A 20,889-nucleotide genomic window follows, 5' to 3' on the forward strand; every position below is an offset into this window, starting at 1 on the left:
TTTTGTAATCTTGATTGAGGGGTAAATATTGACCAGGTTGCCAACTATTAGTGGCTATCATCCAAAATACAGCACACTCTGACCCCGTGGCGGTGTGGCGCTCCCCCAGCGCTGACCCCGCAGCGGTGCGGCGCTCCCCCAGCGCTGACCCCGCAGCGGTGCGGCGCTCCCCCAGCGCTGACCCCGCGGCGGTGCGGCGCTCCCCCAGCGCTGACCCTGTCCATATCAGAGCAATTGCAACTGAAAGGTTGTCAAGTCTCAATCTGGAACCATGAGTGCAAAATCCCAGCTGACACTCCCAGTGCCAGTACTGAGGGAATGCTGCACTGTTGAAGGTCCCATCTGCTTTCTCAGGAGGACGATGAAGATCACATGGCATTATTTCAAAGAAGGGCAGGGGTACAAGTGGCAGATTTGTATTCCTCAACCAAGATCACTGAAGCAGATGATCTGTTAACTTTGCTATTTGTGGAAGCTTGCTGTGCACAAATTTGTTGCTGTGTTTCCTATGTTACGGTAGTGATTTTACATTTAACGTACTGTATTAGCTGTGAAGATCTTTGGGACTTCCTGAGGTTGTGAAAGGTGCTTTAGAAATGCAAGTCTAACTTTTATTTCTGGGCCATTGAAATTGCTGTATTGCTTGGCCAATTCTGTTGTGGATAGACACGATGGCACAGTGGTTAGCACTGCTGCCTCATTGTGCCAGAGACCCGGGTTCAATTCTGGCCTTGTGCAAACTCCACACTGTGTGGAGTTTGCACATCCTCCCTGTGTCTACATCGGTTTCCTCCGCGTGCCCTTGTTTCCTCCCACAGTCCAAAGATGTGCAGGTCAGGTGGGTTAGCCATGGTCAATGTGCAGGGTTACTGGGACAGGGTGGAGGGGAGGGCCTGGGTGTGTGGCTCTTTCAGAGAGTAGGTGCAGACTCGATGGGCTGGATGGCCTCCTTCTGCACTGCAGGGATTCTATGGTGTAGCACAGAGCTGGCTCTGGTTGACAATTCACACCACGCATCATGTCTGAAGTTTATAATCCAGCTTTTCATATCAGTGCAGTTACTGGGCGAGTGCTGCATTGTCTGATGTGCCACCTTTTGGATGAGATTTTAAAGTAGGGTTCTGTTCAGGGAAGGTGGACAGGGAAAAAATCCCACTGCACTATCCAGGAAAAAGGAAGAGAGTTTTCCAGTGTCCAAGCTAAGATTTCTCCCCCATCTTGATAGTGGATGGCTGCTTGTGGGATTTGGCTGTGTTGTGTTTGCCTAGCTCTGATCAGTCACTGCACTGTGCAGTAACTGATTGCGTGCATGCGTGCGTGTGTATCTCTGCAGACGGGACGTGGGCAAAGTCCTTTGTACCCAGAGCATAGCCAGGACCTCAGCTTCCCATTGGACACGTTACAGAGCTCGAACTCTCTCCTCCACCTTCATCCCATTTTTCCATTTATTTTATTTCATTTTGTTTCATCTTATTCATCCATTTTATCATCCTCCTTTCTCTCCTCCATTTTTCCACTTTTCCATTCCAGCTCTCCTCTCCCCCCCCCCCCCCCCCTCACCTCCTTTCAGGGCAACTGCCACATTCCTCAGGCAGCCCCTTCACAATCTGTACCTCTGTTCTGCCATTCTCGCATTCTGATCGCTTAATGGACACTTTTAGCATCTTCTGCATCCTCATTTACATTCCCTTTGTCCCATTCTACCCCCTCACCGCACCACCCTCATAGTATAGATCTCTGCTGATTCTCTTTGCCTTCGCTCTGACGATGATTCATCCAGACTCGAAACGTTGGCTCTATTCACTCTCCACGGACGCTGTCAGACTTGCTGAGATTTTCCAACACTTTCTGTTTATGTTTCAAATTCCAGCATCCGCAGTGTTTTGCTTTTATCCTCCTTGTTATGGATGGTTCCATTAAGCTTCCCTGCTGCAAGGGAGGCAATCCCAGCTCCTCCAATCTCTAGATTTTGTGGTTCAGCATTTTGAAGGGAGGGGTTGATGAGCCAAACCTGTCTTCCTGTTTTGGATTTGGTGTGGCTCAGTGTCTTTGACTGGAGATTGCAGCAGTTTTGGACAATCTCTGATTGAACACTCGAATACCCTCCCAGCCAGGTGCACATATCCTAACTCACACCGAGCCCCAATCGCCCATCACCCCCTGTGCTCAGTGGGCGACTCTGACTCCCAATCACACAGCAACTCCGTTTAAAATCCCTCTCCTTGTTTTGAAATCCCTCTCGCAGCCTCATCTCTGCATTCTGTAACTCTCTGCACTCTCCCACTCTGTAACTCTCTGCACTCTCCCACTCTGTAACTCTCTGCACTCTCCCACTCTGTAACTCTCTGCACTCTCCCACTCTGTAACTCTCTGCACTCTCCCACTCTGTAACTCTCTGCACTCTCCCACTCTGTAACTCCCTCCACTCACCCACTCTGTAACTTTCTGCACTCTCCCACTCTGTAACTCCCTCCACTCGCCCACTCTGTAACTCTCTGCACTCTCCCGCTCTGTAACTCTCTGCCCTCTCCCACTCTGTAACTCCCTCCACTCTCCCACTCTGTAACTCCCTCCACTCTCCCACTCTGTAACTCCCTCCGCTCTCCCACTCTGTAACTCTCTGCACTCTCCCACTCTGTAACTCTCTGCACTCTCCCACTCTGTAACTCTCTGCACTCTCCCACTCTGTAACTCTCTGCACTCTCCCACTCTGTAACTCTCTGCACTATCCCACTCTGTAACTCCCTCCACTCGCCCACTCTGTAACTTTCTGCACTCTCCCACTCTGTAACTCTCTGCACTCTCCCACTCTGTAACTCCCTCCACTCGCCCACTCTGTAACTTTCTGCACTCTCCCACTCTGTAACTCTCTGCACTCTCCCACTCTGTAACTCTCTGCACTCGCCCACTCTGTAACTTTCTGCACTCTCCCACTCTGTAACTCCCTCCACTTGCCCACTCTGTAACTCTCTGCACTCTCCCGCTCTGTAACTCTCTGCCCTCTCCCACTCTGTAACTCCCTCCACTCTCCCACTCTGTAACTCCCTCCACTCTCCCACTCTGTAACTCCCTCCGCTCACCCACTCTGTAACTCCCTCCACTCACCCACTCTGTAACTCCCTCCGCTCTCCCACTCTGTAACTCCTACAGCCTCCGAGATATCTTCATTTCTTTTGCACGTCCCTACTTTTCATCATTCTGTCACTGGCGGCTATGCTTTCAGCTGTCTGTGCCCTAAGCTCTGGAATAAATGCCCCTCTGCCGCTCTGAGCCTCTCTGTGAAACTCCTTGGTGTGTTTCACTGTCTTTGAAGGTGTTATATTAATGAAGTTGTTGTTGTCTATTTCTCTAAATGAGTGCTGCCTCAGGCTGCTGTGTGTATTGATTCTAGGACCAGCTGGTGATGTTCTGATGGAATCGGTTCATGGATAAGGGGAATAAATCATGCGTAAACAGAATCCAAGTCGATAGTTATGGGTGTATCTGTGGAACAGGCCATTGCAGAACTCTCGGGGAGGCGGGGGGGATTGAGTCTCTCTCTCTCTATCTATATATATATATATATATATATATATATATATATATACACACATACACACACACACACACAAGTTGATACAGCGGGTGCCGTTCTCAACATTTTGAGTTACAAAGACATGGGTTCAAGTCTCAACACAGAGACACAACCCCCGAAATCTGAGCTGCCGCTCCCAGCACCGTACTGTGGGAATGCTGCACTGTCAGTGCTTTCGTTTGTTTGAGGCATAGAATCCTACAGTACAGAAGGAGGCCATTTGGCCCATCGAGTCTGTACCGACCACAATCCCCCCCAGGCCCTGCTTCCATAACCTCACACCATTTATCCTGCTAATCACCCGACACTTAGCGTGGCTGCACATCTTTGGACTGTGGGAGGAAACCGGAGCACCCGGAGGAAACTCACGGAGACATGGGGAGAACGTGCAAACTCCGCACAGACAGTGACCCAAGCTGGGAATTGAACCTGGGGCCCTGGCGCTGTGAGGCAGCAGTGCTAACCACTGTGCCACCGTGCTGCCCCGCATTTGTGGATCTTTCTGCCCTGTCTCAGTTAGAAGAGTGCGGGGAGTGCCTGACGGTCCCTCGATCATCATCACTGAGACATGTTGTCCGGCCATTATCACACTGCTGTTTGTGGGATCCTGCTGTGCACTAAATTGGCTGCCGTGTTTCCTACATTACACCAGTGGCCACACTTTACAATGTACCCCCTTGCTCGTAAAGCCCTTTGGGAATGTCTTGAGAATGTTGAAGGCGTTAAATAATTGCTTTAAAAGTTGTTTAGTCTTCCTGATAAATATTGTGGCCAATTTTGCTGCTTAACAGGAAAGTGGCGAGTAATAGGGATTGGACAAAAACCTCTGGACTGAGGAGGTCTTGGTCTATCTGGTGTGAAATCAGAAGTTATTCCACTCTGTGCATGCCAGCTCAAGATATGCAAGTTGCTGCATATTCTGCACATACCAATCTCATTCTTGTTCTGTACGTGCTCTCCCAGTGCTCAATCACCATCTCAATGACTTCTCCGGGAGAACAGCGCTCGGCTGCGATGCCGTCAGCAGTCGAACAGCCAATTGTGAGGTCATGGGATGGTGTCCAGTGTCAGTATCTCAGTTTGTAGCTCGCTCCTGCAGAGCTGGCGGGGGGGGGGGGCGGGGAGCTGGGGGAGTGGGGGTAAGGGGGGGGTGGAAGGAGTTGGGGAAAGGTAGGAGCCACATTAAAATGGGACTAATTGTATTTTTCTTCAACTCATTCAATGGAACTGCCTCCAGATGTTCTTATGTGGCTGGCACTGATTTGAGCAAAAAGCAATCAGTGTGTTTCCTCTCTCTGCTTCTGAGGTCAAAACCCCTCCAATAATCAATCATTCCCTTTATCCACAGCATTCGTAACAAAAGCACTGAAGCAGATTACTGATCTTCCCCCTCAGTTACAGTGTTCAGGCTGTGAGCATCTCTCTGCTCCCCACCCCCCACTCACACTCACTCACTGACACCAGTAACACGCTTGTCATTACTTTCTGATGGTGCAATGTCTCCTCTGGTGTTATGCCTGGTGTCTCATTTACATCCTCCCCCTTCAACAACTTGCATTGATATAGCACCTTTAACCACACGGGACAAGTCATAGGAATATAATCAGAATTGAATTGGCACTGAGCTACACATGGGGATAAGGAGAAATATTTTCTGAGGGTTGTGAGTCCCTCGAACACTCTTCCTCAAAGGCGATGGAAGCAGAGTGTTTGAATAGTTTTCAGGCAGAGGTTTTGATTTGATTTATTATTGTCACATGTATTAGTATACAGTGTAAAATGTTGTTTCTTGCGCGCTATATAGACAAAGCATACTGTTCGTTCATAGGTGTTAAGGGAAGGAAAGGTTACAGAATGTAGTGTTACAGTCATAGCTAGGGTGTAGAGAAAGATCAACTTAATGCGAGGTAGGTCCATTCAAAAGTCTGACAGCAGCAGGGAAGAAGCTGTTCTTGAATCAGTTGGTACGTGACCTCAGACTTTTGTATCTTTTTCCCAGTGGAAGAAGATGGAAGAAAGAATGTCCGGGGTGCGTGGGGTCCTTAATAATGCTGGCTGCTTTGCCGAGGCAGCGGGAAGTGTAGACAGAGTCAATGGGATGGGAGGCTGGTTTGAGTGATGGACTGGGCTTCTTTCACGACCCTTTGTAGTTTCTTGCAGTCTTGGGCAGAGCAGGAGCCCATACCAGACTGTGACGTAACCAGAAAGAATGCTTTCTACAGAGCATCTGTAGAAATTGGTCAGAGTTGTAGCGGACATGCCAAATTTCCTAGATTCTTGTTAAACTAGGGGATGACAGGTTATCAGTGCGGGCAGGAGGTTACAATCAGATCAACCATGATCTCGTTGAATGACGGAGCAGGATCGAGGGGCCGAATGGCCTGCTTCTGTTCCTAATTTGTATGTTTGTGTCGAGATCGTGAGACTGACAAGCAAATGTTTTGTGCAAAGGGGTTGGTCTTGAAAAGCGTCTGAAAGAGGCAAAGTGAGGGAGCGAGGCGGAGAGGATGAGGGAGATAAGTGTATCATTGGCCTCGACAACTGAAAGCCCACCCATCAGGGGTGAGGAAGGTGGACAAGAGGTGGGGGCGGGTGAGGGGAGAGGGTGGGTGGGGGGGTAGGGAGAAGGAGGGAGGGGAGTTACAGTGATAGCAAACCCATAAGAGGTATTCGAATGTGAGGGTGGGAATTTAAATTGCCTCCCGGTCTGGCGCTGATTCTATGTACGTCCGCGAGTGTGGTGGGTGCTGGGTGAACAGGACTTGGAGTTTGGATCTGGACAGCGGCGATGCTCAAGTTTATTTGAATTAGGAAATCGGGCAGGAGAGTGTCGTGAATAGTTAGTCTGGAAGTAACAATGGCGTGGTTAAGAGTTTCAGCAGCAAATGATGAGACAGAGGCGGACAATGTTGGGGGTTATACCATCAGGGACGATAGACTCGGAAACCTGTCTCAGCGATGCTGAGGTAATGAACAGTTTGGACTTTTTTATTCATTCGGGGTGTGGGCAGCGTCACTGGGTCAGTATTTACTGCCCATTTCTAATTGCCCTTGAACTGAGTGTTTGCTAGACCATTCCAGAGGGGCATTTAAGTGTTGAACCCTGATGGATTTTTTATACGACAATTGACATCATTAGACTTTTAACTCCAGATTTTTATTGAATTAAAATTCCACTATTGACCAGTGATTATGTGAAGGTTAAGGGGAGATTTGATTGAGGTTTTGAATGGAATTGGTGGAATTTCTTCCACTGGTGTGTTTGTCCAGGACGAGCGAACATAATCTGAGGTGTTGTAAAATATTCTGTCATTGAAAGGCAGGAGATGGCAGCTCAGTTGACCATTTTAAAACTGACATTGATAGATTATTCTAGGGCAAGCTATGGAGCCAAGAGGATGGAGTTAAGATATAAATCGGGCATGATCTCTTTGAAAGGCAGAACAGGTTGGTTGGTCTGAATGGCCTTTTCTGGTTCCTATTACTTTCTTTGGTGTCCAGGCCATTTGCAACACAACCCAATGTCCGAACTATGCTTGGGTCCTCGGGAGGGCGGCACAGTGGTTAGCACTGCCCACTTCACAGCACCAGGGACCCGGGTTCGATTCCCGGCTTGGGTCACTGTCTGTGTGGAGTCTGCACGTTCTCCCCGTGTCTGTGTGGGGGTTTCTTCCGGGTGTTCCGGTTTTCTCCCACAGTCCGAACGTTTAGGTGCACTGTGTGGTGAACCATCGTTGGTTCCCACTGTTGGGTTGTTCTAATGTTGTTGTTGGGCTAGGGTGGGATTGATACACCTGTGGTTGTAACTGGTGTGGCACATCCCAGTCGGGCTCCGCCTCCTGGGAGAGGTATAAGACCCCCTGCTCGAGCGGGACCTCTTCAGTCTGGGATAGTGTGTTAAAGTTCTGATAGTTCCATTGTTAGTTAATAAAAGCCTTCTTTTACCGAAGCTTTGTGCCTCGTGTCCAATTGATGCGCATCACACTGGCCGTGCTAAATTCTCCCTCAGTGTACCCGAACAGGTGCCGGAGTGTGGCGACTAGGGGATTTTCACAGTAACTTCATTGCAGTGTTATAATGTGAGCTTACTTGGACTAATAAATGAACTTTGACATTGAGGTCCAGGCCTGTGTCAACAATTGGAGCTCAGGGTATGGTTCTTAGGGCTCGTAGGATAAAGGGGGAAGGTGAGATCAAGATATTGAATTTGATGATCAGCCATGATCATAATGAATGGTGGAGCAGTTTCGAAGGGCCGAATGGCCATCTCCTGCTTCTAGTTTCCATGCAATGGTCCAGGCACAGTGGGATGGGTGTCGGGGGAGAAGGTGCTGCAGCTCTGAGTAGCAATTTATCAATAAAAGGAATATTGTTAATATATTTTTCAATGACAATTATATACAAAACATTCTAACAGTTTTGCAGCCAATGACCTCAACACAGACTGTGCCCTCTCAAATAATTTACTTCCTCACAAGAACATTTAAAACCTTTTGCAAACATTCTTACTGGAGGAGAATTGGTTTTTTTTTGCTCTTTCAAGCCAAGATGTGCATGTTGGGAATGGAACGTTTATTGAACTCTGAGAGGCTGTTACATTGGGCAAGGTTTTAATGGCATGAAACACTCCATCACTAATTAATGGGGCTGGTTAGAAAAAGCTTGAGTCAGCGAAACAGAATGTTTGGGAATGGGGGGAGTATTTGGAGGAATTTAAGGTGGGGGGTGGAGGGGATTAGTAAATATTAGCACGAAATTGACAATCGTTGAGATCACCGTGCGACCAAGTTGTGAAGTAACTGTGTGCAGCAGTGACGCAGGTACAGGAGCGATCGGTGTCGGAACGATCTCTCTGGCACTCTGAAGATTTCTGACACAGTAACTGGCCATTTGGCCCATCAGGTGTCTGCCTGCTTACCTATGCTTCACGCGAAGCTGCCTCTATCCTGCTTCATCTAATGTCATTTGAGGGATAAATATCATCATCACATTATCTGGTCGTTGTCGTATTGCGTCGTTGTGGGAGCTTGCTGTGCACAAATTGGCTGCTGCATTTCTGACATCACAAGATGACAGGTGACTGATTGAAAGATCTGAAGGCATTACAAAAAAAATGCAAATCTCTTTCTTTCATCAGACAAGGTCAGTAGCTCTCAGACCTGAATGGTCTCTTCCTGAACCAATGTTCCAATGTTATGATGATGACATACCAAGCTGTGATACAACCAGAAAGAATGCTTTCTATGGTGCATGTTTGGGTGTTGTTGTTGTCGTGCTGGGTCTAATCCTGTCTGGTCTCCTGACTGTGGGGCTTTCCAATGGGAAACCCCCCTCCCTGTCTGAGGCCCATGAGGTCCCTGCTTAGCCAGCCAGGCTGATTTAACTCCCATTGCTGCAACTCGGCTGGCAGGGCAAGATCCAAGATTCCAGAGCCTCGGCATGCAAGCTTCGTCCCAGGGGCGCGGAGCAGATCTTCCGCCCCAGACCCACCTTCTTGAACGTCACTGGAGCAGCTTTGCGGAGAGTCTGTCTGAAGAAAGCCGATGGAAACTACTGGCCTGGGCTTGAACTGGGCACTTCCTAGTCCTGACTCATCCTTGCTCCCCGTGGATTTGCTCCGTGAACACGTGTCAAAGGCCCCACGGATCTTCAGTCTTTTAAAGAAGATAAGAAGAGGCTAGCTTGGCTGTCGGAACATAAATAGAAGTCTTGCTTCTACCCGTAGTGCAAGTTATCCATTAAGTAAACAAGTTAGGACCTTTCTCAGAGTCCTGTGAACACAGTCAGTCTCCTGAGACGCAACATTCTAAAAGTAAAACTCACTCTGCTTTCCAAAAACAAATAGTGCATTTGCTGAGAGAAAGTTAGTTTGTGCTGGGTGTTCTTGGTCTTGGTTTACCCGGCTGATTCTCGATATAGCAGGTCTGTCATATGAGGAGAGACTAAGTCGGTTAGGATTATATTCACTGGAGTTTAGAAGAGCGAGAGGGAATCTCATAGAAACTTATAAAATTCTAACAGGGTTAGACAGGGTAGATTCAGAAAGAATGTTCCCAATGGTGGGGGAATCCAGAACTAGGGGTCATAGTTTGAGGATAAGGGTAAACCTTTTAGAACTGAGGTGAGGAGAAATTTCTTCACCCAGAGGGTGGTGAATGTGTGGAATTCACTCCCACAGAAAGTAGTTGAGGCCAAAACGTTGTCTGATTTCAAGAAGAAATTAGATATCGCTCTTGGGGCTAAAGGGATCAAGGGATATGGGGGGATCAGGATATTGAATTCGATGATCAGCCATGATCAAAATGAATGGTGGAGCAGGCCCGAAGGGCCGAATGGCCTACTCCTGCTTCTAGTTTCTATGTCTTGCCGGAGCTCAGGAGCTGAGCCTCTCGAACTCACTCTGGTTAACCCTGGCTGTAGTAAATGGGGCAGCAGTGGTTGGCACTGCCGCCTCACAGCGCCAGGGACCCGAGTTCAATTCCGACCTTGAGCCACTGTCTGTGCGGAGTCTGCACGTTCTCCCCGTGTCTGCGTGGGTTTCCTCTGGGTGCTCCGGCTTCATAGAAAACATTGAAAATAGGGGCAGGAGGAGGCCATTCGGCCCTTTGAGCCTCTACCACCATTCAATATCATCATGGCTGATCATGCACTTTCTTCCCACAGTCCCAAGATGTGCGGGTTAGGTGGATTGGCCGTGCTAAATTGCCCCTTAGTGTCAGGGGGATTGGCAGGGTAAATACATGGGGTTACAGGGATAGGGCCTGGGTGGGATTGTGGTTGGTGCAGGCTCGATGGGCCGAATGGCCTCCTTCTGTACTGTCGGGATTCTATGATCGTTGGTTTCTCCTTCAGTCTCCTTCATCCTGATGGCCTTTCACACGGCTGTTAGTGGGATCTTGCTGTACACAATTGTCGCTGTGCTTTCTGACTTTAAAAAAAAAAGCTGGTTCACTTTCACAGGAACTTTACAGGGAGGCCATTCGGCCTGACGAGTCTGCACCAGCCCTCTCTCAGGGTATCTTACCCGGGACCCCTCCCAGCTCTATCCCCGTAACCCCACATATTTCCCATGGCTAATCCACCTTGCCTACACATCTTGGGACATTCGCGCACACACAGTCATCTCACAGCACAGGAGGAGACCATTCAGGGTTATTTATGGGATGTGAGTGTGTGACTAGGCCAGTGTTTTAACCTGTTTGCTTGAGCCATTCGATCAGTCCCAACGCCCCGTGAAATTCCCCCACAGCCCTTTATCTTGTTCCCCTTTTCGAGATTTGTCCAATCCTCTATGAAAAGTGATTATTGAATCTGCTTCGAATCAGAGAATCCCTGCAGTACAGAAGAGGCCATTCGGCCCATCGAGTCTGCACTGACTCTCTGACAGCATATCTCACCCAGGCCCCTTTCCCCACCCTATACCTGTAACCCCACACATTTACCATGGCTAATGCATCTAACCGACACAATTTTGGGCACTGAGGGACAATTTATCATGACCAATCCCCCTAACCTGCACATCTTTGCAGCATAGGAGGAAACTGGAGCACCCGGAGGAAACCCATGCAGACACAGGGAGAATGTGCAAACTCTGCACAGACAGACAGTGACCTGAGGCTGGAATTGAAGCCCGGTCGCTGGCGCTGTGAGGCAGCAGTGCCAACCACTGTGCCAGCGTGCTTTCCACTGACCTTTCAGACAGCGCATTCCAGATAACAACTCATTGCATTTGAGACAAAATAAATTCTCCTCATCTCCCCCTCTGGCTCTTTTGCTAATTAACTTATCTCTGCCCCTCTAGTCACTGACCTTGCTGCCACTGGAAACAGTTTGCCCCGATATATTTAACCAAAACTCCTGGCAATTTTGAATGCCTGCATTAAATCTCCTCTTACCCTCCCCTGCTCTGATTGATTGCATTGGCTGTAAAACACTTTGGGGCCAGCAAGGACACAATTAGCATATTTAAACTTTATTTATTAGTGTCACAAGTAGGCTTACGTTAACACTGCAACGAAGTTACTGTAAAAATCCCCTAGACGCCACACTCCGGCACCTGTTCAGATACACCTGAGGGAGAATTTAGCATGGCCAATGCACACCTAACCCGCACATCTTTCAGACTGTGGGAGGAAACCGGAGCACCTGAAGGAAACCCACACAGACACGGGGAGAACGTGCAAACTCCACACACACAGTGACCCAAGCCGGGAATTGAACCCAGGTCCCTAGCGCTGTGAGGCAGCAGTGCTAAGCGCTGTGAGGCAGCAGTGCTAACCACTGTGCCACCCTTTGAAAAGCAGAAACAGTCTTTAAAGCTGCGACGGTATTTTCACCCCCTCTCGTAGTGCCTCCAGCCACTCCCCCCCCCCCCCTCCCCCCGCCCCAATGTGCTGTCTAACCATCAGGTGAGACATCACATTGAACAGGTCCAGGAATATCTGTTTCATGCAGTGAATCTTCATCACTGTTTCTTGCGGGTTTAAACAATGCACAAGTATTTATTTCAGGTGCTCCTTGCCTCAGTGTTGGGCAGAATCTATTTGGGATGTTCTAACGTGTTAGGGGTGCTATATAAATGCAGCTTGTTCCTGCATTTAGTTTTCCAGATATCACATAACCTGATTTTTAAGGAAGAAGGAGACACAGAGCTGGATGAGGTAAAGCCAGAAAGGGAGGGTGGGGAGGAGGTCTCCACGCAATGTTATTGCTGGCATGACCTGATAGGTTAAATGGCTCCTTTGTGTGCTATTAATTCTGTGTAAAATCAATCACCAGTCGGATCAACTCCTGTTAAGTCTGACGACAAGAATTCCTTCAAGCATGACTGTAATTTGAAACATCTTTATTGGCTGAAAAACACTTTGGGATGCCCAGAGGATGTGAAAGGCACTACAGAAATGCAACTTGGCACCTTCCTTTGCCCATGACAGAAAGTAGCCCAGGAGGACTGTTCGACACATGACCCTCTGCTGCCACCCAGTGTTGGCTGCTTGAATTGATTGTTCTCCACCGACAGACCCAGGCTGGGATTCTCTCTAATATCGGCCAAGCCTATTACTGGGTGGGAAAATGGACATTGACCCTGGCGGGAAAATGAGCATTGACCCTGCCAATGGCGGTGGGGCCTTTTTCACGCCATACGATGTGGGACTGAGAAGGGAAACGAGGCAGGCGAGGGTTCCAGGACGTATCGCTGGTGGGCAGCCTCTGATTCACCCACCCTGCCATCAACTCAGAGCTTTGACCAACCCAGCGCCATTTTCAAAGGTCGTCCCAGCAAACAACCGTCACCTAGGGGCCCGGCACACCCACCCCAGCATCAAACTGGCTCTTCCCTGGCATTATCCTGACACAATACTCTTCCCACCCTGCCTGAGCACTGCGCTCACTCCCGAGAGTCCCCTTGGCACAATGCTCACCAGGAACACAGCCCAGGAACTGGGGTTTTGATTCTGACAGATGAGTCTGTTAATGATATGCTAATATATTATAATTGCTAATGCATTCTAATGTATTTTCCAGTACCAAGCCAAATGGGAGTGGAAAGGCCTCACCTCCATGCCTCGGTCCCCGGCCCTAGAACCTTGCCTCACACCCTTCATGTCTAAGAACATGACCAGGCCATTCAGCCCCTCAAGGCTGTTCCCACCATTAACGGCTGATGTGTATCTTAACTCAGTCAACTGGCCAAACCCTTAATCACCTTAGCTAACAAGAATCTATTAACCTCCACTTTTGAAATTTCCATTGACGCACACTCCCCCGCCCCACCCAGCCCAGTATCCACCGGGAGAGAAAGTTCCACATTTCCAATCCCCCTTTGTGTAAGGAAATGCTTCCTGACATCTTGGCCTAACTCTAAATTTAAGGTTATGCCCCCTTGGACCCCCTCCCCTTCCCAGGGATAGTTGTTAGTCTTTATCAAGTCCTATAATCAATTGGAAATCTGTTTCTGCCCCCCCCCCATTCCCCTGCACACCCCCGCTCCCCCCCCCCACACACCCTCATTCCAGAACCAAAACTGAGTTTGTGCAACCCACCCACAGTCTAGTTGAGCTGTGGTGTAACTATGGCGCCCCTGCAACTCCAGATAAAAATATATCCGGGGGGAATGCTTTTGAAACAGAGCAGGGAAGTCCTCCCCTGGCTCCCGGCCAATATTTAACCTGCAGAAGATTGGCAGGTTGGTTAATAATGAGGAAGAAGGTGTTAGGCTGCAGGAAGATATCGACGGTTTGGTCAGTATATAAGTTACATAAGAACTAGGAGCAGGAGTAGGCCATCAGGCCCCTCGAGCCTGCTCCGCCATTCAATAAGATCATGGCTGATCTTTTTGTGGACTCAGCTCCACTTACCCACCCACTCACCATAACCCTTAATTCCTTTACTGTTCAAAAATCTATCTATCCTTGCCTTAAAAACATTCAATGAGGTAGCCTCAACTGCTTCACTGGGCAGGGAATTCCACAGATTCACAACCCTTTGTGTGAAGAAGTTCCTCCTCAATTCAGTCCTAAATCTGCTTCCCCTTATTTTGAGGCTATGTCCCCTAGTTCTAGTTTCCCCCGCCAGTGGAAACAACTTCTCTGCTTCTATCTTATCTATTCCCTTCATAATCTTGTATGTTTCTATAAGATCTCCCCTCATTCTTCTGAATTCCAATGAGTAAAGCCCCAGTCTACTCAGTCTCTCCTCATAAGCCAACCCTCTCAACTCCGGAATCAACCTCGTGAATCTCCTCTGCACCCCCTCCAGTGCCAGTATATCCTTTCTCAAATAAGGCAGGTGGGCGGAGCAGTGGCAGATGGAATTTAACCCTGAAAAGTGTGAGGTGATGCACTTTGGAAGGAGTAACAAAACAAGGCAGTACTCAGTGAATGGCAGGACACTGAGAAGCTCAGAGGAACAAAGGGACATGAAGGTGTTTGTCCACAGATCCCTGAAGGCGACAGGACAGGCTAAAAGGTTGATTAAGAAGGCACAGGGGACATTTGCCTTTATCAGTTGTCATGATGTGGAGATGCCGGCGTTGGACTTGGGTAAACACAGTAAGTCTCCCAAATCAGGTTAAAGTCCAACAGTTTTATTTGGTAGCAAAACCCACTAGCTTTTGGAGCGCTGCTCCTTCGTCAGGTGAGTGGGAGTTCTGTTCAAAAACGGCATATAAAGACACAAACTCAATTTACAAAATAATGGTTGATTATTTTATAAATTATTATTTTATTTTGTTATTTTATAAACCATTATTTTGTTAATTGAGTTTGTGTCTTTATATGCCCTGTTTGTGAACAGAACTCCCACTCACCTGACAAAGGAGCAGCGCTCCGAAAGTTAGTGGCTTTTGCTACCAAATAAACCTGTTGGACTTTAACCTGGTGTTGTGAGACTTCTTACTGTGTTTATCAGTTGTAAGAAGTTTCACAACACCAGGTTAAAGTCCAACAGGTTTATTTGGTAGCAAATACCATAAGCTTTCGGAGCGCTGCCCCTTCGTCAGCTGGAGTGGAAATGTGCTCTCAAACAGTGCACAAAATCAAGTTACAGAATACTGATTAGAATGCGAATCCCTACAACCAGCCAGGTCTTAAAGGTACAGACAATGTGGGTGGAGGGAGCATTAAACACAGGTGGTTATCAGCCATTTATCAGTTGTGACATGGATTACAAGAGCAAGGAGGTGATGTTGGAGCAGTACAGAACATTGGTTAGGCCATCTGGAGTACTGTGTGCAGTTCTGGTTGCCTCACTATAGGACGGATATGATTTCACTGGAGACAGTGCAGGGCAGATTCACCAGGATGTTGCCTGGGCTGGAGCGTTTCAGCTCTGAAGAGAGGTCGGGTAGGCTTGGGTTGTTCTCCTTAGAGCAGAGAAGACTGAGGGGCGACCTGATCGAGGTGTATAAGGCCATGAGGGGATAAGAAACAGCAGTTCCCCTTAGTTGAAGGGTCAATAACGAGGGGCACAGTCTAAGATGAGGGGCAGGGGGCTTCGGGTAGATCTGAGGAAAAGTCTTTTCACCTGGGGGGTGGTGGGAGTCTGGAATGCGCTGCCTGGGAGGGTAGTAGAGGCAGGAAACCTCACAACCTTTAAAGGAATATGTGGATGAGCATTTGTCAACATAGGAACAAAGGAATCGGGAGCAGGAGTCGGCAAATTCAGCCCTTCGAGCTTGCTCCGCCATTCAATCAGATCATGGCCGATCTCTCCCTGGTCTCAAATCCACCTCCCCACCTGTTCCCCGTATCCCTTTAACCCATTTTTAAGAATCAGAAATATATATATCTCCTCCTTCACACCGTTCCACGATTCGGACTCCGCTGCGCTATGGGCCAAGTGCTGGAAAGTGGGATTAGTGTAGATTTAGTGTAGTTTTGGGCTGAAGGTACAGTATAGTTCTGTACTGTACAACTCTGACTCTATAACCAACATCACAACAACACATATCTGGTCGGTGTCATGTTTGTGGGATCTTGCTGTGTAAAATTGGCTGCTGAGTTTCCTATGATACAACAGTGACGACCTCCAAGGGTACTCCGTTCGCTGTGAGGTTGTCCTGAGGGGGTGAAAGGCGTTATGTAATGGAAATTCTTTGCTTGGTGGAGGAGGAACACCTGGGTCTTTACTCAGGTTACACCTCTCACAGGCAACCCTCCCTCCCACACAGTAACACAATCGGAACGACGCTTGGAATGTTAACCTTGCTAACGAGAGGGCAGGCAACATAAAAGGGGAAGAAATCCTACCCCCGGGGAGAACAAGGAAAGAAATTAGCAAAGAAAATAAAAGCAAAACAGAAGCAACAAAACCATCTTTGTTTCCAAGGTAACCAATTTCAACATGGCAGGCCACAGCCGTTGCCTAGGAGATGCCACTGTACTGTCTTTACTATTTGAGCCAATCATCATACAGTCAGGCAACGCGATGAAGGAATTGAGCCAACGCCAGAGTTTGACTTAGATATGAGGAACGGGGCACATGCCTTGTGGAATGACATCACAGGGTCGGGGTCAAAGAGCAGGAGTGGGAAGGGTTCAAGTCCCAGGGGGACCTTGGCTTGGAACCCGGCCAATCACGCAGGCCGTAGAATCTGTGTGGTTCCTGGTGATGACATCTGGATGTGGGAAACCGTGAGGGGGTCTGGGGGAGGCAGGCGGCTGTGTGGTCTCCATCAGGGAACCATGTCCAACCCCGGAGCGGATGTCCGTCTCTCTCAGGATCTGTCATTCCCCCCCCCCCCCCCCTCCTCTCTGTTCACCTTCTGCATTTCCCCCTTTGGCTGGAACGCCAGCGTCACGAACCCTGCAGAGGCCCTAGGGAAACGGAATGTTCCATCCATCCAACTGCGACAAGGTCTTGTATTTTATCCAGCACCTTATCACCTCAGAGCATCTCATTCCTGACAGCTGAGGAAATGCCATCTTTCTGAAGTGTCACTGTTAGAAATGCAGCAGTTAATCAAAACCCCACAAACAGGAAGAGTGACCGGATAACCGGGAGAATCACTGGCCAGCTCCTGTTTAAATAGGAAGCACCATGGAATACAGAAGGTTCAAACAGGAGGCCAAACAGCAAATTGAGGAAGCTAGGAGCCAACATGAAGAGGAATCCCCAAGATTTCTATCATATAAATAGTAAACGGGTTTAGAAGAGGGCAGTTGATTAGGGACCAAAAAAGGGAATTTACACTTGGAGGCAGGGGACATTGCTGAGATATTAAATTAATTCTTTGCGTTTGTCTTTACCAAGGAGCTGGATACTACCAGGACATGATGACAGAGGAGAATGGGCCGAATGGCCTCCCTCTGCACCATAACAATTCTGTGTGGGGTCTTTTACATCTGCCTGAGAATGCAGGCAGGGCCACGGTTTAACATCTCATCTGAAAGATGGCACCTCTGACAGTGCGGCATTCCCTCGGCACTGTCCCCCCGCCAGTGCGGCACTCCCTCGGCACTGTCCCCCTGACCGCGCGGCGCTCCCTCGGCACTGTCCCCCTGACTGCGCGGCGCTCCCTCGGCACTGTCCCCCTGACCGCGCGGCGCTCCCTCGGCACTGTCCCCCTGACTGCGCGGCGCTCCCTCGGCACTGTCCCCCTGACCGTGCAGCGCTCCCTCGGCACTGTCCCCCTGACCGCACGGCGCTCCCTCGGCACTGTCCCCTGACTGCGCGGCGCTCCCTCGGCACTGTCCCCTGACTGCGCGGCGCTCCCTCGGCACTGCATCAAGTTTTCCCAAGTGTATGGAGTTGGTGGGGGTGGTAGTTGAACACTTGATCCTTTAACACAAGGAGTGCTGCCAACTGAGTCTTCATCTGAACCCTTGGGTGGAGATAACAGATCCTTGGGTCAGTGTTTGGGAGGAGTCAGGGAGTTCTTCCCAGGGTTCTGAGGGCAATATGTATCGAAGAACAAAGAACAGTACAGCATAGGAACAGGCCCTTCGGCCCACCAAGCCTGTGCCGACACATTACACCTTTCTAAATGAAAGACATGTTGCCTCTACACGGTCTGTGTCCCTCTATTCCCTACCTGTTCTTGTATCCATTCAGATGTCTTCCTCAATCATCGCTAAAATTGGTTATCTGTCCAAGATCATGTTGTGGGATCTTACTGTGCACACATTCCCTGCTCTGTTTCCTACATCACAGCAGTGACTACGCTCCACAAGGAATCAATCTGGCTGCAAAGTGGTGAAAGGCGCTATAGAAATGCACATCCCTATTCTGTTTGTGTCGAGACACAATGTATGGTGGGGGTGCGTCAGGAATCACTTCCTGTCGAACTTGTCTCCTGATGGCTGTCGTTGGGATGTGGGGAGTTGGGTGGCGGGGGAGGGGGCGGCGGAGGGGAGTTTGGTAGCTGGGTCTCGGGAGGGGAGTTGAGGGGGGGGGTCTGCGGAGGGGAGTTGGGGGGTCTGCGGAGGGGAGTTGGGTGGAGGGGAGGGGTCTGCCGAGGGGAGTTTGGGCGGGGGGAGCGGAGGGGGATTGGGGGGAGGGGAGGGGAGTTGGGGGGTGGTCAGGGGAGGGGAGTTGGGGGGGGCGTCAGGGGAGGGGAGTTGGGGGGTGGTCAGGGGAGGGGAGTTGGGGGGGGGGGTCTGCAGAGGGGGGCTTCCTGGGGAGTTGGAGGGAGCGGGCAGGTCTCTGGTTCAGTGTGAAAGAGTCAGCATAGTAAACAACCGCTGCAATTAATGAGGCCAGAAGCTCTCTCAATAAACGATTTACTTTAAGTGAAACTGTAGACACAGAAAGAATGTCTTTGTGTGCGAGTCGGGCCTTCCAACTTTCTCGAAAATTCTAAAGTGTTGCAGCCATGCTTTGAGAAAATAAATAAGTGTCAAAGTGAGGAAGACATTGCCCAGGTCAGCCTGGGCAGACACCGAGTCAGTGAACAGAACGGAGACACAGGCAGGCACGTCACTGGCTGAGTGAAGCAATTCCACACTGTGTCAGGGGTGGGCAGATCCATCCCAGTACCTGCTGTCCCCCCCTCGCCCCCCCCCTCCCTGCCAACTGCCAAGGCACCAGGGGATTGGCACAATTGGTGACCAGGAGGACTTGGTAACTTTTACAACACTTCCTGCCTGATTTTATCCCAGTCTCCTAATCCCGTTTATCCCAGTCTCCTAATCCCGTTTATCCCAGTCTCCTAATCCCGTTTATCCCAGTCTCCTAATCCCGTTTATCCCAGTCTCCTAATCCCGTTTATCCCACCCCATCAGCTCCTTGTGGAAGCTGCATTCTACACATCTTTGGACATTAAGGGACAATCTAGCACGGCCAATCCACCAAACCTACACATCCTCGTACTGTGGGAGGAAACCCATGCAGACACAGGGAGAATGTGCAAACTCTACACAGACAGTGACCCAAGGCCGGAATTGAACCCGGGTCCCTGGCGCTGTGAGGCAGCAGTGCTAACCACATTTCTCGCAGTAAAACACCCCAAGCTCAGTCAGACAACATCAAAAGGTTGACACTAAGTCACTTGAGATTTCGAGGAGAGGTGACCAAAAGCTTATAAAGTTTATTTATTAGTCACAAGTAGGCTTACATTAACACTGCAATGAAGTTACTGTGAAAATCCCCTAGTAGCCACGCTCCGGCGCCTGTTCGGGTACACTGAGGGAGAATTTAGCATTTAACCGGCATGTCTTTCGGAATGTGGGTGGAAACCGGAGCAAACCCACGCAGACACGGGGAGAACATGCAAACCCCGCACAGACAGTGACCCAAGCCAGGAATCGAACCCAGGTCCCTGGCGCTGTGAGGCTGCAGTGTTGACCACTGTGCCACTGTAGAGCTTGGTCACTTAGCTAGGTTCGGAGATTCTTGAAGACGGAAAGAAGTAGAGGTGGAGAAGTTTAAGGAGGGAATTCCAGAGCTTGGGGCCCAGGCAGCTGAATGTACGGCCGCCAATGGTGTGTGATGGAAGTTGGGTTTGGATAAGAGGGCGGCATGGTGGCACAGTGGGTCACACTTCTGCCTCTCAGTGCCAGAGACCTGGGTTCAATTCCGGCTTGGGTGACTGTGTGAAGTTTGCACATTCTCCCTGTGTCTGCATGAGTTTCCTCTGGGTGTTCCAATTTCCTCCCATAGTACAAAGATGTGCAGGTTAGGTGGATTGGCCATGCTAAATTGCCACTTAGTATCCCAAGGTGTGTAGGTTAGGGCGATTAGCCATGGTAAATGTGTGGGGTTACGGGGATAAGACTGGGGAGAGGGCATTGGTAAAATGCTCTGTCAAAGAGTCGGTGCAGACTTGATGGGCCAAATAGCCGCCTCCTGCACTGTAGGGATTCTATGAAGAGGTTGAACATGGGACTAGCACAGAGATCTCGGAGGATTGTACAGCTGGAGGCTGTTTCAGAGATAGGGAGAGGCAATGCCAGGGTATAATTTAAACACGGGGACAAACACAGGAACAGGAGGAGGCCATTCAGTTAGACCATGGCTGGTTAATACGTTGACTCCATTTACTCACCTTGGTTCTGTAACCCTTTCAAACCCTTACCCAATAAAAATCAATTGACTGGACAATATTTAAATATTTTCACTCTTGCTGTACCTGAATCTTGAGAAATAAATTTCCTTTCGTTCAATCTTTCACCCAGCAGCCTCTGCTCTGACACCAGAGCCTGGCTGGGTTTGAAGAGGGAGTTTGGAATGAAGACAACTTTGATTAAAGATTTGATTATTTGGTGAGACAGGAGAGGTTCCTTGGAACAGAGAACGTTAAGAACAGGTTTAGTCATTCTGTTTAAAATGTGTGAAGAATTTTGACAGAGTAACTCAGGAGAAACTGTTTCTCACAG

The 20,889-nt window shown here is 49.2% G+C and overlaps 1 protein-coding gene across 7 annotated transcripts in view; it reads left to right on the forward strand.

The window, feature by feature from the left end:
* Positions 1 to 20,889, forward strand: part of LOC144479625 (3',5'-cyclic-AMP phosphodiesterase 4C-like) — a 330,099-nt gene that overhangs the window by 222,784 nt on the left and 86,426 nt on the right. The window lies entirely within an intron of this gene.

This window comes from Mustelus asterias, chromosome 26, assembly GCF_964213995.1.
Source record: "Mustelus asterias chromosome 26, sMusAst1.hap1.1, whole genome shotgun sequence".
Lineage (NCBI taxonomy): Eukaryota > Metazoa > Chordata > Chondrichthyes > Carcharhiniformes > Triakidae > Mustelus > Mustelus asterias.